At 38.2% G+C, this 4,291-nt stretch overlaps 1 protein-coding gene across 3 annotated transcripts in view; it reads right to left on the reverse strand.

Moving 5' to 3' along the window:
* Positions 1 to 4,291, reverse strand: part of KIAA0825 (KIAA0825 ortholog) — a 430,821-nt gene that overhangs the window by 157,043 nt on the left and 269,487 nt on the right. The window lies entirely within an intron of this gene.

Below are 4,291 nucleotides of genomic sequence, written 5' to 3' on the forward strand. Positions count from 1 at the left end.
TGCCAAGTTGAAGATCAAGAATTTAAAAGAAAAGTAGTATAAGATGCCTTACATTTAATATAGCGATACTAATAAAATGTCTTTTTTGGTAATTTTACACAAATGGATTAAATATCATAAAAAGTGAATACAGTACTTTTTGTATTGATTTTTAAGAAATAGTTTCTCAGATGTGTCAGACATGTCTAGATTTTTGAGCAAGAGAGCATTTTTTTTTTTTTTTAATCTTGGCTCTGTTCTTATAAAGCAATGTTTTGGCAAAGTCGGCAAGTTCTTTAAATGAAGATCCTTTTTTCCCCCCTTCTGGGTATCAGGAGACCATTTTAATTCACTCACCAGCTAAATTCTCAAAGGAACGAGTGTATATGGTAACATAGGAGCCAATATCCTAGCTATCAGTTTTCATACAGCCTGGCTGGACCTTTACATTACGGCTGCCCCACATTTATTGTTCTTTCATTGCATCTGTCAGCATTTCCTGACAGCGCATTATGGAGCACATGGCTACAAAGTCAGTATCAATCAGTCCACGATCATGCAGATATAAGTAGCAGACTATTGATAATGGGCCTTAAATCAGATCATCATGATTTAAGCATAAGATTCTTAAAAGGCAGCAATCTCACGGGAACTCCTACTTGCCTGCACCTGTTACAAACCCTACAAGCCAGTTTCTACTACCTACCACCTACAACAACTCAGAAGGGGGCAAAAAAGGATCCATTAAACACACATCACCGCAACCCATTTCACCATGTAAATCGAAGCAGGAAAGCAAAGATGGCAATTAATACAACTTTCATTCTCTTTAAAAAAAAAAAATGTGCAGAAGTCATACGGAATATCTCCCTTCACACTAAACGAAGCCAGCCCCCCAAGCCCCACATACTCCTCACGTCGACAGCAGCAGTTTTGCTGTGCTTTGGAAATGTCTTGCTTCAAAAGCCTTTCAACTTGATATGGCCATTTAGCAAGAAAAGTGAGAGAATTCAGAGTTTAGAGGTATGCTACACCAAACTCAAGGCACCATGCTAAAGACAAAGGCATCTAATTTTTCCCAGACATAAATAATAAAACAAAACAGGAGTTGCATGCAAATTTGGTAACATAAAATTTAAGGTGATAAACAGAATGGAGGCTGGCTTCTTGTTTAGTATTCCTTAGTTATCACCATAATTGCTGCATGTCTGTCATCACTAGCAAAAGAAAAAAGTGTCTTTCTCAGCTGCTCCCCTGCTTGTTTTGTTCGCTGTATTCTTGTAAAGTGGGAGAAAATAAGTGTCATTTAATGAATAGTGCTATTCTTTGTCTGACAGCTTCATATCTGTTAGGTGTAGGAGGCCTCGTACTTTCTTTTTCTGATAATGTTTTTGACAGTGCGCTAAATTCCTCCCCCAAAAGGCCGGCGTGTGTATTCTGCTAAAAGGGGCTTCATCTATCCTGAATGGGTGCCCTCTTTTAACCCCCTTCAGCTTCTGTTCTTACATTAATTGAGCTGATCAGATTGAGCATATGAATTTGTCTTTGATGTATTCGTATGTTTAGTTGACGTTGCTCGCTCTCTCATTGGCAGCGGACAGAGCTCTCAGACAAATAGGACTGTTGCCATGGTAACAGGCAATAGCTAGGGATCTCTTGAAAAATATTTTTATTTCAAAATTCAAACTGGAAAATTCTCACTGGATATGGTTCTCAGTTCTAAACGTGTCATATCTAATGATGAATGCAATTAGGAATCCCACCAGTGTTTTAAATAATAAATTAGCCTAATTTTCTAGGCCTGGCATGATGACATACAAATACTAAAAAGGCGTCTTCTTTTTTAAAATCCATGACAAAGGACTTATTAATGACTTTTGTTCTTAGGATTTCAAATTAAAACGCATGGTAGGCTAATGATAGCACTTTCTATCTGCTAAAAACCAGAGGCCTAGAGGTAAATTTATTATTATTTTTTTAAGAAAACACTTCAAGCTGCTCTGATATTTGGTTATTTCATTAAAAAAAAAAGCAGGTGTAGAAATCCTTCTATAAATCTTGAAAGCTATAGCAGTTGGCAAATCTCAGTGGACAAAAAAATGCCCATAGCCATTTTTAATTACTGAGCATGAAGAAAACGGATGGGTGGTAAACATAAGTTTTACAAGATCACTATCATCTTACAACGGTGGAATTTTCAAATTCTTACTATTTTACTTGAAATACAAGAGAAAAGTGGAAATAAATGGCTCAATGTGTGATATAAATGGTAGTTATCTTTAAAACTTAATTTATTCACGATCATGCAATTCCAGTTACATCGCTTCCCCTCAATGTGGGGTTTGGAGAACAATGAAAATCACTGTACGGTTGGGCAGTTTCAAGGATCTGACATAATGTGTAACCACTTTATATAGAGGGTTATTAAAAACCAATCAGATTTTTCTATTTGTTAAATTCATTGTTTAGTTCTTCAGTTTTTGTTTATCACTGTGTTTATATGTTAAGATGCAGAACTTAGCTTTTTGACTGTGATCAGCAATGGTGCTACTTTCTTAAGTCAATATAAGAAAATCAAGCAAATCCATATAGATTTTGGGTTTGTCCAAGGAAAATCAATCATACTCAAACTTTAGAAGGTCAGCATACAAAATAACCAACAATCAAATTAAATTAAACCCCAATAGTCATGGATGTCTATAGTACTCAAATCTTCCCATGTTAAATATGGCTTTACATCTGTACATGTAAAAAAGTTTACACTTAAAGCAAAATATAGTAAAAAAAAAAAAAAGTTAAACCTAGAATGGTAACAGGTACTAATTTCTACTCTTTTAGTATTATTTTCTCTGTAGTAATTTTGTTACTATGGTCTACATAGGATATAACTATTACAAGTTTTATTTTAGATTATGCTACTAAATCACCCGAAATCTTACTTTTCTCCTCAAAAATTGAAGTGCAACATTTCCAAAAAATATCTCCCCCCCCCCAAAAAAAAATCCGTTAAGTGAAAAACTGCAGGGGACTAGCCAAAACATCTCAGTTTGTATCGGTAAGTGAATGTTTCTCCCCTCAACTCTATTTCCGGTCTGTTTCATCTAAAACCCACAGTGGAGACAGCAAGTCCAAATCAACTTGAGAGTTCCCAAGGAAAGCTGTGGCCTCCTGCAGCTCTCCTGGAAGGGGAGCGCGTACCTGGGGGGTCCAGGCATGCCCCTCACCCGACCTGGCTGTCCTAAGGGTCATATACAAACAGTCCACCCTGATGAGGATATGTTGTTTTTTTTCCTCAACAAGGCTTTCGATGTTTTTTCTTCTGAGTTGGGAAAGTATGACTTTTATGCACTCTTTTCAGAGTAGTTAGAAACAATATTTAAAATTTTCTTTTATTGCTTTTATAAAAAAATTACAAAGGTAATTCATCTTAACACAAAAGCCAAAAAAATATATTCGAAGTACCCCTTCATCCCCAAAGCTGACCACTCTACCTTAAAAAGGAACTACTTCAAGTCAACACTTCATTATACATCCGTTAACACTTGGTTACATACCGTGTAGATATATAGTAAAAACCATTTCGGAAGCGCCACATTTCATTTACCTTCCAAGTTAGGGTCCATGATGAAAAGTGATATGAGAAAGGGAAAAGAAAGCAGGAAAGTTTTTCTGTTTCTTTGTCCTGTGCCTAAATTAAATAGTAAGACATGAGAAAGAATACTGTTTCACCTCTCGGTCATCAACAGCCACAGCCCTGGAGCAGGACGGGAGTGGATTCTGGCCCTTCCTCTCTCATCACCGACATAAACCCTCTGAGAGCCTGGAAGTCCCAATCCTCAGTGTCCTCCCTGTCTTCCCCGGTCTGGGAGCCACTTCCTTGAGGCGTCTGACAATCCAGAAGTGAGAGTATGCACTCCTCCTTAGAGTAGAGTACCATGTCGCCATGTTGGCTTATAAAAGGAAAGCCCTGCCTTTAAGTGTTTAAAACATTTTGCAAACACGAAGCAGGATGATGCCAGTTGCTTCTCCTGCTCAGCACTGCACAGATCGCTCCAGACACTGAGTTCCTCACTGACTCTGGAGCTCAAGGCTTAAGCCAGCTCCGCAGGCGGCCAGCAAGCCCCAAAGAACACGAAGCATGTTGTTCTGAAGGCCAGGCTGTATCCCTCAACTCCAGGGATGGAGTTTTACCTCAGAAAATATAAGGCAGCTCAGGGCAGTGGAAAGAGACCTAGATTTGGAATCAGAATGACAGGGTCAGACATTTCTCACCAGCACTCAGACCTTCAGTGACCTTGGGTTATGACCCGAG

The sequence above is a fragment of the Bos indicus genome, chromosome 7, assembly GCF_029378745.1.
Source record: "Bos indicus isolate NIAB-ARS_2022 breed Sahiwal x Tharparkar chromosome 7, NIAB-ARS_B.indTharparkar_mat_pri_1.0, whole genome shotgun sequence".
Taxonomy (NCBI): domain Eukaryota; kingdom Metazoa; phylum Chordata; class Mammalia; order Artiodactyla; family Bovidae; genus Bos; species Bos indicus.